This window comes from Sylvia atricapilla, chromosome 6 (genome assembly GCF_009819655.1).
Source record: "Sylvia atricapilla isolate bSylAtr1 chromosome 6, bSylAtr1.pri, whole genome shotgun sequence".
In the NCBI taxonomy this organism is placed as follows: Eukaryota; Metazoa; Chordata; class Aves; order Passeriformes; family Sylviidae; genus Sylvia; species Sylvia atricapilla.
The window spans coordinates 34,860,379-34,874,062 of NC_089145.1; positions in this window are offsets into that span (position 1 = coordinate 34,860,379).

Genomic DNA, 13,684 nt, shown 5'->3' on the forward strand with positions numbered 1-13,684 from the left:
GGGGCATCTATCCTTCACCACCTCCAGGGACATCCCAGCTCCCATCCCACCCTGGCTCTGCCAGTGAAAATTGCCATTTTCTGCCTTTCTCAGAAGAGTTTCTGTGCCGCTCCCACCATGGACACTCAGATCCAAAGGCTGCAGGCAGGTGCAGCCACATCCAAACTAAATCATGAAGCTTTTGGGGACAAAAAGGCAATTTTAGCACCCTGTGGCAGCGTCTGTGGCTTGGTGAATGCACAGAGGTCAGAGGAAAAGATCGGGACCTTTTTCCTCAGTCCTGTTCCATCAATCCAAGCTGCTGAGGGACTTTGCCAATAAGTTTTCCATCAAACCTCATCCCTGAAATCCTTGGCTCTTACTGGTTCCTGCACTGGGAGAATGTCAAATTATCCTGCATGAGCTGAATCCCAGCTCACATTTCTTTGCTCGCAGTGCAGGCTGTCCCCAGCAGTGTGTGTTCTGTCAGCAGCTGTTAAACCAGGTGGGGCTGTGTTCTTTATCCCTTCCAGGACCCACTCTCCCTCCAGGGGATATCTGCTGTTCATGGGCCATCCAGGCTCACTGCATGGCTGATACAATTCCAGCATCCCATTGGGAGAGGCTCCGGCCAGGGGGAGGAGCCCAGCATTCCTACCTGGATCAAACCTGGCATTCAGAACGCCAGCACAGCCTGTTTGCACTGGATTCCCAGAGGGAGACCGAACCCATCTCAGCACCACTGGACCCTTCTCCAGGATCATCTCTGCTCCAACAGAGCCACATCTGTCACTGCAGGAGGACTGGATTGGGCTGACACCAACCCCCTGACCAACAGGGGGTCAAGGCATGTTCTGACTCTGGCAGGGTTTGCTTTTTGTACTACTACATTTGTATTTTCAGTATTCCTAGTAAAGAACTGTTATTCCTATTCCCATATCTTTGCCTGAAAGTCCCTTAATTTCAAAATTATAATAATTTAGGGGGAGGGGTTTACATTCTCCATTCCAAGGGAAGCTCCAGTTTTCCCTGGCAGACATCTGTCTTCCTAAACTACGACATCAATCACATCATGAGAGAGCTGAGTTTATTTAAGACCATCATCCTAGAAACCCATGGAATGGCCAGGAAGGAGCCAGTTTGTTTGCCATCAAGTCCTGAATCCAGAGCCAGCCAATCTCCCTCCCTGTCCTGCCCCCTCATATGGGGCATCTGGAGAGGGAATTCTTGCCTGGGATGTGGCTGGGTGCTGATGTTCCCAGAGTTTTGGGAGAAGGAGTAGCCCAGCCAGTCCCCACCACCCCTTGGACCCCTTCCTACTGAACGTTGTTTTCCCTGTTTTTAAAAAGTCCCTCCTGAGCATTACCAGAACTTTGTACCAAAGGGTGGATCCACATGGGGATCGGGCTCTGCTCTCGTGGAACAAGGGACAGGACAAGAGGGAAAAATCTGAAGTTGCCCAGGGATGTTTAGATGGGATATTGGGAAATTTTCTTTTTGGAAACATTGTCCAGTCCATGTTGGGTAAGGTGAACACCATCATGGTGTTCAGCTCCCAGCCTGTGCATCTCCCTGCCAGAACTGGGATAGCAAATCCCAAATAACATCTTCTCTAAAACTGTTTAAACCAGACAGGGGCAGTCAGGTGCTGCAGAAAATGCCTTTTCGTCTCCCTCAAATCCCTGAATTCCTCCCCCGTTTTTCACCAGCTCTATTCCAGAAATATCATTTCTACATTTCAGTTGGTGTTTTTTTGGATTTTTTTTCCCCTAATAAAACAAAACAGTGGGGGGGAAATGACCTTTTCAGGTTTTAGATGTTCTGGAAAAAAAAAAAAAACAACCAACTAAGTGATTCTGTTTTAAAAGCCATTAAAATGTTCCAATGGAGGAAGCTCAGGGATCTGTAATTATTACCAGTGGCAGGGGTTATTTTTCCTGTTCTTGTTAGAACCTTCTTCACAACTAACAGCCTCCTTCCTGCCAAATGAGATCCTCTGCCACTGCCTTCAGGGTCTGCTGTGAGGAGAATCAAATCCTTGCAACTGAAAGGGGAGCCAAGGCTCAAATTCCTGAGGGGCACAGGCACCCCTCCAGCCCTGGGTGCCCCAGCCAGGAGGGTGGAGGGGCTCAGCTGTTGGGACCCAAACCACCCAGCACCACCCCAGGTGAGGATTTCAGGGTTTTTCCCATAGTTTTAATGGTTTTTCCCATCGTTTCCCCACACTTTTCCTCCAGAATAGCAGGAATAACCACTAGACCCCGAGCCAGCAGCTCCACTGGGAGCATTGCCAGGAAAGCCCTGCCTGGCTGAACCTGCTGGTGACCACTGCAAATCCTAGTCCCTGCTGCAGCCAGCCCTGTGCAGCTCCTTGCCAGCACTGGGATAGCAAATCCCAAATAACGTCTTCCCTAAAACTGTTTAAACCAGACAGGGACAGGCAGGTGCTGCTGAAAATGCCTTTTCATCTCCCAGCACTTCTGGCTGTGGAAATCGCTTCCCTGGGCTTGGCTGTGAAATTGTAAATCTGCTTGGGCTGGGTTTAAGGGGATCAGGATTGTCACTGAAACCACCTGAGAGACCCTCCAGGTAAATCCTGGCTCCTCCTTAGCAGCCAGTGTCACCAATCTGGGATCCATGCCGTGGATCTGCTCCATCAATCCAGGGTACAGGCCATGGATCTCCTTCCTTGGTTCTGCTCCATCCATCTGGATTCTATACCATGGACCTTTTTTTCCTCAGTCCTGCTCCATCAATCCAGGACCCATGGTCATGGAACTCCTTCCCTGGTCCAAATCCATCAAACCTGGGTCCACACCATGGACCTCCTTCCTCATTTCCCCTCCACAGTCCCAGCTCCATCCCATGGATCTCATTCCCGGCCTCACTTGCGGCTGAGCTCACGCTCTGGGGCCAGAACGAGCAAAAGCTCCTTTTCCCTTCTGGAAAGATGTGCGGGCAGCATTTTCGGGAGCTGGAATTGCAGCGGTGGCTGCCGTGGAGCTCTGCTACCACCTGCAGGGCTCCTGCCGGGCTGCTCCGCGCCCGAGAGGCGGGCGAAGCTTTTTGCTTCTCCCCCGGTTTCATTCTCAGGGGTTGTCCAGTCGCTGTCCCAGCACGGGGGCAGCTCCCACATCCCGCTGACCTGGTTTGGACAAGAATCCCAGGAAATGCTTTATTGATGCCCAGCAAAGCAAACACCAATACCAGCACACGTGGCACGGAATAAACCCTTCCCTGGCCCTGCCCCCGTCCCCTCAGGACCCGCAGCTCCGGCCCTGCTGCACCCCCAAAACCGGCATGGGGAGAGGGACCGGCTCCAAGGGCATGGAGCACGTCACGGCTGAGATTTCCCTTGGGAAAGACGGGGAAGGCCGGGAGGTGGCGGGGCTGGCGCGGCAGAGGATGCCCAGGTGAGCTCCTCCGCACACCTCGGCCGTGTCCGGAGTGCCTGCAGGCTCCCGAACTGAAATTCCCTGATTTCCTGCGGCAGCAGCACATCCCACCCGCAGCAGTTTCCCTCCCGCACACCCGGCGGCACCAAGGAACAGCCCTGCCCGCCCCGGGGTCCTGGGAGCCACGGGCAGCTTTCCCCGAGACATTCCCTGCTGGAAGTCAAGCCCTTGCCTCCCGCTGTTGCTGCTGGCTGAAGACAGAGCTCACGCCCCTCTCCCACGGAGCCCCCACAGCAGCAGCGATGGGTGGCTCCAGCCGCCCCAGATCCGTCGGGAATCTGGGCTCCGAGGGGATGCAGGATGCCAACGCCTCCCCCCCGGAAGATTCCCTGGTGCGGGGCAGGAGCAGCGCCACAAGGCACTGGAGTGTCCTCTGCTGTCCCCGGCCGTCCCCGGCTGTCCCGCCGTGCCCCTCGGCCCGTGCCCACCCCGCCCGCACGAGGAGATTCCCATGGCACAAACCGGGATAAACGGGAATGGGAATGGCTAAAAGCGGATTCCGGCGGCAGAGCCGACACCCGCCCCCGTCTGCCGGGATTATCCCGAGCTGGAGAGGGAGGGGAGAGGGGAGGCACAAGGCGAGAGCAGCTGCGGAACAGAACTGCCCTGGGACCGGAGTGGGAATCACCGCGCCTTGTGCCCCGCTCCTGTCCCCGCCATATCCCGAATCCACCCCTTATCCATCCCTTATCCATCCCTCATCCATCCTGCACTCATCCTTCACCCATTCCACATCCATCCCTCATCCATCCTACACCCATCTCACATCCATCTCACAACCGTCCTACACTCATCCTACACCCATCCTGTATCCATCCCACACCCATCCCACATCCATCCTGTATCCGTCCTGTATCCATCCCATATCCATCACACCCATTCTGTATCCATCCCACACCCATTGTAGATCCCACACCCACCCCGCTCCCCGCTGGTCGCTGCCGAGGCGGGATGCCGCTCCCAGCAGGACCCCAGCCCGTGCTGCCCCTCAGGGCGAGCCCCCGACCCCTCTCGGCCCCGGGGGTGGGTTCGGTGCCCTGGGAGCGCCCAGCCCCTCCCCGCGGGCTCCTGGAGCTGCTCCAAGCTCTCTCCGTTCCCTCCTGCCCCACATCCCTGCCCCCGAGCCGGGCACTTCGCTGCCGGGGGGCCGCAGAAATCCGGGCTGGGTTATTATTATTCAGCACAATCTCATCAGCTTTTATCCCTCAGCAGTGACCTTACGCTAAGTGCGTTAAGCCTACAGAAATAGCATTTGTAATTAATCTATTTCCATAAGATTAGCATGTCAAATGTCACGGGGATGCATGTAAGATCCCCTCGGAGCCTTTTGTCCGAAGGGCTTTGAGCCCGAGGCGGTGTCAGCAGCGAGCAAACAGCGCGGCGGGGGCGTTGGGCTCCCGCACGGACTCCTCCCCTGCCTCCACGGAAATCCTCGGCTCCTGTCGGGGCTGAGAATTCCCGGTGCTGTTCCGTCCCCCGGCGTGAGCGAGGTCAAAGAGCTGCTGAGGTCACCTCGAGAGAGGGGACAGGCCCTGCATGGCCGAGAGGGGCTTGGCACCCTCACCCCTCCTCTGCTCCCAGCACCCCCATCCCATCTTCCCATCCCATCTTCCCCATCCTAGCTTCCCCCATCCCACCCCAGATTCCCCAATCCCATTTGATCCCAATCCCATCCCATTTCCCCCATCCCATTCCCATCCCAATACCAATCCCATCCCATCACAACTCCCTCATCCAATCTTCCCCATCCCATCTCATCCCAGTCCCATCCAATCCCATCCCACTCCATCTCCCCCATCCCATCCCATCCCTATTCCCATCTCATCCCTATTCCCATCTCATCCCAATCCCATCCCGTCCCATGGATCCCATCCAATCCCATCCCAGCTCCAGCACAGCTGATTCAGGAAGAGTCGATTCAGGATGAGTCTCTGACCTCTGTCACTTCTCAAGGGCTGCATTGTTTAAAAACCAGCAGCAAAATATTGTCAGGAGAGTCAGAGGGATTTGTTTTATCTTCCTCTGGCATGAAAACATTTTGTACCGAGTCCTTCTTACCTGTAAGGAAAATCCCTTTTTTGCTCCAGCACAAGACATCTTGAGGTTAAATTCTGTATATTCTCCCAGAGAAACATCCCAGATCCCATCAGGGCTCTGCTGCCACTGCCAGGAACTCTCTGCTCATCCCAACATTTACATTTCAGCTCAGCCACAGCTTCTCTGGGAATTCCAGCCCAGCTCCTCCCCACCCTCCCAGCCAGGAATTCCCAATTCCCAATATCCCACCCAAATCCACCCTTTTCCAGCTGAAAGCCATTCCCTGTGTCCTGTCTCTCCATCCCTTGTCCCCAGTCCCTCTCCAGCTCTCCTGGAGCCCCTTTAGGCCCTTCAAGGGGCTCTGAGCTCTCCCTGGAGCCTTCTCCTCTCCAGATGAACATTCCCAGCTCTCCCAGCCTGGCTCCAGAGCAGCTCCAACCCTCCTGTGCTCCATAGATTCCTCTGGAGGAGGTGATCAAAGTTTTCATTTAGACTTTCATGGCAAGAGGAAAAATCTCCTATTTTCTAAGCACAATCTTCCTCTCAAAACCTCCCCCTTTTAATTGGGTTCTCTGTTGAGTGTGGCTCTTCCCTTTTAAGTAATTAAAAACTATGACCTTTACTAATTGAATTTAAAAATTTAAAAGTAATTTTGAAAGCAGGTTCCTCAAATAAGGTTATTTATTTCTTTTCTGTCCACAGAATAAAATGATTTTTTAATCATCAAATCCTTCCTGAAGGTGATTCGGGGGGGGGGGGGGGATTCTCCCCTCAAATTCCAAGAGGGGGATTATCTGTAATCCTGATTTCTGTCTCCTTATCCCGCCCCAGGCCCTGCCATGGATAGCCAGGACAGACATGGCCAAGCCAGGTGCACCCCTTCTGTCCCCTGTCCTACCACGGCCCCATCCCAAATCCACCCTTTACATCCCTTTGAGTCCTTCTGGAACATCCCAGGGTAAATCCCTGCAATCCCACATCCTGTCCATGCCCCAGGGTAAATTCCAAAGTGAATCCCATGGACTCCCACAGTGTGTCCTTGCCCCACGGTAAATCCCAGGATAAATCAGATAAAATCCCACAGCCTGTCCATACCCCAGGGCTCATCCCAGGGTAAATCCCATACAATCCGACAGCCTGTCCATGCCCCAGGGCTGTCCCAGAGCTGCTCCGGTGTCCTGTAGATCCCCCCAACTCCCTCTCAGGGCTGTCCCCCAGCTGCAGGAGACACCGAGTTCCATCCCTTGCTGTCATTTCCCAGGGACCCCACAGCCTTGTCACCACCACAGACCCTGGAATTCTCCCTGCCACCATCCCCAGCCCTCCCAGAGCCCTCCCAGCCCTAGTTCCCCCAAAGCTGCTGTCACAGTGAGGGTGACACATGGCAGGGCCCCACATGTCCCAAATTACCCCTGTGTCACTGCTCAGCTCCAGCATCTCCGGGATGTATTAAAATGACTTTTCCCCCCTCCCATTTTCTCCTTCTCTTTCTCTTCCCCCTGCTGGAAATTCAGGGTGACACCGTGCGAGAAGCTCTGTCACTTGGAATTAAAGCAGCTGGCCTGGGGTTTCTCTGCAGCAGTGTGGATGCAGATAGGATCTGATATCCCTGGGAAGGAAGGATGATTGGGAAGCAGGGAGCCAGAGAACCAGGCACTTCCCAGGATTAGCTGTGGGCTTTCCACCTACAGCCTCCCAACAGCTCTTTGGAAACAACAAAAATCAGATTTTGTTTGCTTTAAGTAGTCCCAGACCCCTCTGGGGTCAGTGTTTGGGTTCTTTGGGCAGTAGTGTCGGGTTCAGGGGGCTTTGGGGTCCTGCCAGCCCCAATCCCACCTGCCAGGGCCACAGAGAGCAACACGCTTGGATCCTTAGGGAGCCTCAGCCTTGCTGAGGATTTGGGGTGATCATGGGAAGGGGGCATCCAAACTTTTCCCGTGTACCTAGGGAGCTGCTCAGCCAAATTTTTAAATGGATTTGGAAAACTCAGCTTTGAACTATAAATGAAATCTCCCACTGGACCAGGTTGCTCTGAGGTCTGTCCAGGCTGGCCTTGAACACTTCCAGGGATGAGCACTTCCAGGATGGATTCATCCTGTCAGAGGATGAATATTTTAAACAGGGCAGTGATTCCTGGTGATTAGAGAAACTCTGGCAAATACTCATCCCCTTCCCCAGCATCTCCATGCTCCAGGAATTGGAACCATTCCCTGTTCAGGATGATGGGAGTCCCTGCCAAGGCTCCGAGGTCCAGCAGGAGATTCCCAGAGCCATCCCACCCCTTCTGGCATGCAGGGTCACCTCTGTCCTGGCACAGCAAACCAGTGTCCTCCCAGTGCTCTCCCTCCTGCCCCCTGGGCCTGCCCTGTCCTGCACCCTAAGGCACAGGAGGGCCTTAGGAAGGATTTTGGGATGGAAGGATGCTTTGTGCCCTCTCCCAGGAGCCCGGGTGAAGCTCTGCAAGGATTTATCTTGCTCCCCTGCCACCCCTCCTCTCTGTCCCATTCCCACTCCCATTCCCACTCCTTTTCCCATTCCCACTCCCATTCCTATTCTCACTCCCATTCCCATTCCCACTCCCATTCCCATTCTCACTCCCATTCCCATTCCCAGTGAGCAGGACCCAGCTCCATGCCCTGGCTCTGGCCACCTCCAGCCTCACTCTCCCAGAATTTCAGCACCCCTCACTTGATCCATTCCTTTCCCAGCTTTTCTCCCTGTGCTCTGTGAGGATTTGGAAGGAAAATCCTGCCTGGGTTTGTTCCTTGCTGGGCACCAGCCTGAGCTGAATTTGTTTAATCTGAATCACCACAAACCCCTCAGGAAATAGGGGGGAAATTTATAATTTTTTATCTACAGCTCTCCAAATTAATCTGCACAAGTCAGTAAAGTGCTTTTTCATTTAGGATTTAAAATAAACAGGAAGGCAGAGAAAGCTCAGCACACACTTGGTGTATGCACTGGCCCAGATCCAAATGTTCCCCTGGAATTCAAGAGCCATGTGCAGATGGAGCAGAAGCTCCAGTGGAAGAGGGAGCCCTGGCCCAGGGTAGACATTGGGGCTTGGAGCAGCCTGGGACAGTGGGAAGTGTCCCTCGACTGAGATGGTGTAAGAGCCCGAATGAGAGATGTGGGACAACAGGCAGCTCTTCAAAATGCTGTCTATTGTCTCAAAGGTGTCACAGCCATCCTGGGCAGCGGGTGACAGAACCAGGCCTAAAGCTGCAGCCACAGCTTAGGCAAGCCTGAAGCCACGTTAGCTCTGGTTACAATGCTTTATATCATTTTCTTTACTGAGCATCTCAGTACATAAAAACCAATCAGCATCACACACAACACCTTTGCCATTACCTCCAGCCTATCATAACTACCATCATTACCATATTATGTTACAGTTTAAGCTTAAAGTTGTTTTTCTGTTTTCTTGCAGTGGAAAATCCTTAGACCTTTTTTCTACTTGGTAAAAACCTGTTTTTGTTTGCTTATGGTATCTTCAGCTTTTCTTGAGACCTCTTTCTGCTTGCTAAAAACATCTTCTTTGTTTGTGGTCAACATATCCTTTATTGCAGCCATAAAACCTCTTTCCAACTCACTTAACCTTCGCTTTCTTAGTTGTCCAGCAACAACTGGCTCAGCAATTCTACCTTTAGGCATCCTTTATTCTTCTAAATCGAAACTTGCTTTCATTTCTATTTCACTTTCAGGTTCCACATTCAGAGAGCCTTCTGCTAAGCATTCATATCTGTAAAACTTTCCTGTTTAACTTTCATCTTCCCCAACAGGATGGGATTTCAGGTCCCTTCCCACCCAAACCGTCCCAGGATTCTGTGAAGTTTTGAGATTCATTTCCTCTTTCTCCATGTAACCAGGAGCAGCAGATTCCAACCTGTTCCCAACCTCCGTTTGCCCAAGGAAATGCTCTGGGACACCAGAACCCTCTTCACTGACACACTCCCTCTTCATCCATGAAGATTTTAAAGGGAGGAGGAGGAGATGAGCCAGAACACAGTTGGGGGCTGGAAGAGCCAGTGGAGCTTGTTATGGAAACAGGGATCTGTGGAAGGAGCTCTCAGGGGCTCCCTGGGGTTGTGCTGAGATCAAGGAGGCTCCATTCCAGCTGGGAGAGCCCCAATTCCCAAAATGTGATCTGCAGGGAACTGAGAGATGGGACAGGATAGGAGAAAACAGCCTCAGGTTGCACAACAGGAGGCTTGGATTAGATACTGGAAAAATTCCTTCCTGGAAAGGGCTGTCCAGCCCTGGCACAGCGGCCCAGGGCAGGAGTGGAGTCCCCACCCCTGGAGGGATTTATAGCCCTGTGGATGTGACACTTGGGGACATGGTCAGTGTGGCCTTGGCAGGGCTGGGAAAGGACTGGACTGGATCTCAGAGGGCTTTTCCAAGGTAAGTGATTCCATGACAGGGTACCTGCCATCTGTGCCCATGGACCTAAGGGAGAAACGCCCAAGCATAGCATTGTCTGGATTAATTGAACCCACAACACGAATTTCTCCATGGAAAGGGTGCTGAGGCCTTGGAAGTGGCCAGGGAAGTTTGGAGTCAAGGAATTCCTGGAGGTGGCACTCAGAGCTCTGGGCTGGGGACAGGGTGGGCATTGGGCACAGCTGGTACTGGATGGGCTGGGAGGGATTTTCCAACATCAGTGACTCTGGAATTCTGTGAGTGACCGTCGGGAAGGGGGCTCGGAAGGTCAGGGCATCTGGGAGTGGGGGCTGGAGTGGCCTGTGCCCGTCCCTGTGCCGCCCAACCACGGTCCGACAGTGACACCCAGCGCCTGTCCCTGTGCGACTCAACAGTGACATCCAGCGCGATCCAGCGGTGATATCAGGCGGGATCCAGCCGTGACATCCAGCGCCCGCCCGGCCCCGCTGCAGCCCCGCGGCCGCCGCTCCGCCCCCAGTGGGTAATTCCAAGGAAAAATCGGCTTTTCCCTTTCCCGAGAGCAGTCTGTGACAGCGGCTCCTCGGGAATGCTCACGCCGGCTGCGCTGCTCCCAAATTCCCGGGACTGACGCGGACAAGACACGGACGGGAGTTTCGGAGGAGCCTCAGCCCAGCCGGGACACCGGCCGGATCATCCCCGGTACCGGCACCATCCTCACCCTCGGCACCTCCACCGGCACCGGCTGGATCATCATCGAGTAGCGCCCGCATCATCCCCGCACCGCCCGCGGCACCCCGGTACCGGCACCCCCTGGATCATCACCGGCATCGTCTGAATCATCCCCGGTACCGGCACCGAATGAATCATGCCCGGTATCGGCACCATCCTCATCCTCCCGGTACCGGCACCGCCCGCATCCCTCCCACACCGGCGGGACACGGGGACAGCTCCACGCTCTGCCGGGTTTCCTTCCCCTGGGGCTGGAGGAGCTGAAATCCCTTCTCCTGTTCGGAAAGGCTGGGAGAGCTGGGAACGTTCACCTGGAGAAGGGAGAAATCCAGGGAGAGCTCAGAGCCCCTGCCAGGGCCTAAAGGGGCTGCAGGAGAGCTGGAGAGGGACTGGGGACAAGGGATGGAGGGACAGGACACAGGGAATGGCTTCCCACTGCCAGAGGGCAGGGCTGGATGCGAGATTATAAATTAGGAATTCCTGGCTGGGCTGGAATTCCCAGAGCAGCTGTGGCTGCCCCTGGATCCCTGGCAGTGCCCAAGGTTGGACATTGGGCTTGGAACAGCCTGGGACAGTGGAAGGTGTCCCTCAGATCTTCCTGGAGCCTTCTCCTCTCCAGCCTGAACAACCCCAATTCTCCCAGCCTTTCCATGGATGTGTCCCATTTTCCACAGCAATAATAACTGTTAAAATCCCAGTGCTCTGATCCTGTGTGCGCTGGAGCTTGTTCAGGTGCAGTAATAATAAACTAAAACAGTGCGGGGGTAAAAAAAACCCACTTGGATTTGATTTGAAAAGTGGAGCAGAAGGAGCAGCAGCCATGGAATGACACTCCATAAGAGGTGGGAGCAGCCCCAGAGGCTCCAGCACTGAGCACCAGACAAAACAGGATTTCCTAGGTTTATTTAATTGAACAGCTTCATATCCAGTGGAATCACCACAACAATTCTTAGAGAGCACAAGAACAACATCCTGGGAAATGCCAGAGAATCCCAACATGGCTCAGCTCTCATCCAAAGGCCACTTTTGTAGACAAAACAACACCAGGATGTTGCTGCTAAAAAAACCCAAAAAATATTTACAGGTAAATCCACAAAACTACAGGGATCAGATCTTACCCCCAACCAAAGCACTCAGGCCAAGCCCAAGTACAAAATTTCCTGTACAATTATTAAATCTTGGTAAAAACCTGAGTTTTCCTTATGTTTAAAACACAGCACACCACATAAGGGAGAAAAAAATAATAATAAAAAAAGGAGTAATCATTCTGTTCATTGTGTTCCAGGTAATGGAAAGAATTGAAGGCAATCTGGGATATTTTGCATTATTTCATATGGTGAATGGGGATTTACAGATGGGAAGTTCACTGAAGCAATGTTATCTCCCAGGAACAATATTTGTAACATGAACAAAAATTCCAGCAGTTTCTGCAAGGAAAGCATTCCTAGGAGGGGAGACTGGCAATCAATACAATAGATCACTGTATTTTTAAAAAGCAGAAATTCTGAGCTCTATGGACGCAAGTAAACACATTTAACCCATTGTAAAATGCCATTTGAGAGATAAGGAACTGGAATCTGGTAATAATTGGGAATTGTGATGTGGTAGCTGCAGCTCCTTGGTTTTCCAGCTCCCGGCCAGTCATTCTCATGGAATTGCTGAGTTTTCACACAGCTTTACCTTGATTGCTGTGTCTGGTGTCACTCTGCCCAAGGACTGCAGGGACAGAAATAGGGATGGAGTGAATTTAGGGAATCCCTGAGCTGATCCATCTCCAGGTAAGGAGTTCATCAGACAACAGCAGGGAAATTCTTGAGGCATTTCTCCTGCAGAGTTAAAAACTCTGTTTCTGCTGCTCTCTCCAGTGAGGCAATGTCACATCCACAGCACAAGGTCCATCTAGGACATCACTCATCTCCTCTGGCCTCATCCCAGGGGAAGAATTCCCCATGGAAAGGGGTGGAACAGGATGGGCTTTAAAGCCCCTTTCACCCCAAACTATTCTGGGGTTTATCATTCCCATTGCCTGGGGAAAGGGAATAAAACGTTTTACAATTTTTAGTGCTTTGACTTCCATAAATGAAAGATGTTGATATAAGTAATAACCATAGTATGGATTTTTTTGGTTGTTGTTCTGATTTATGGGAATTTTTTAATTATGTTTTTCTTGTTTATGGATGTTTTTATTATCATCTATCCCTGGGAATGTCCAAGGCCAGGTTGGACATTGGAGTTGGAGCAGCCTGGGACAGTGGGAGGTGTCCTTGCCATGCGAGGAGTGGCACCGGATGGGTTTGAGGTCCCTTCCAACCCAAACTACCCTGGGATTCCATGATTCCTTCCCCTCCCCACACACAAACATGCAAATACAGCCCCTCCTGTCCTGCCAACAGATGCCCTGGAATAATTAAATCAAGATTTGTTGCTGTCACTGGAATGAATCTCTGCGAGTCAAATTAACAATTCCAACGTTTTCAATGCAGTTTATCTTATTTAGGTTTAAAGTCCTGCTCAGTTCCACTGAATCTGAAGGAGACCTGGGGGATTTTATGGTCTGTGAAATCACCTGGGGTATCTGAACGATGTTTTATGGCAACAAGATCCTCCTGAACCGGTGAAATCCCAGTGATTGGAATGGAAGAACTGGAGCAGCCCTGGTTGCAACCAGCTCTGCAGGAATTCAGGATAAACCCAGAGCACTCAACCCTCCCCATTCAGCAAAATCGTAAAGAAATGGCTTTTAAAGTAACTATTTCAAATATTATTGCACCTTTCAAAATAAAACAGTGTGAGCTTGGAAAACAACCACCAAACATGTTAAAGGGAAAGGAAACTGGAGGCAAAAAAATCCTTAGTACCAGGCCTGGCAGTGGGCAGACACCACAGAAATTGAAGGTAATTGAGATCAGAAGACAACCCAAAATGTGCTAAATTAGTTAAATTCCATTTTAAATGATGGTTATAACCCACAGCATCATTTTCTCTCTCTCTCTCTCTGGCCCAGTTTTCACTGAGTTCAGGGCTGTCTGATTAACCCAGAGAGACTGTGGTTAACCCCAGGACCTGCCCCTCAGCAGGAC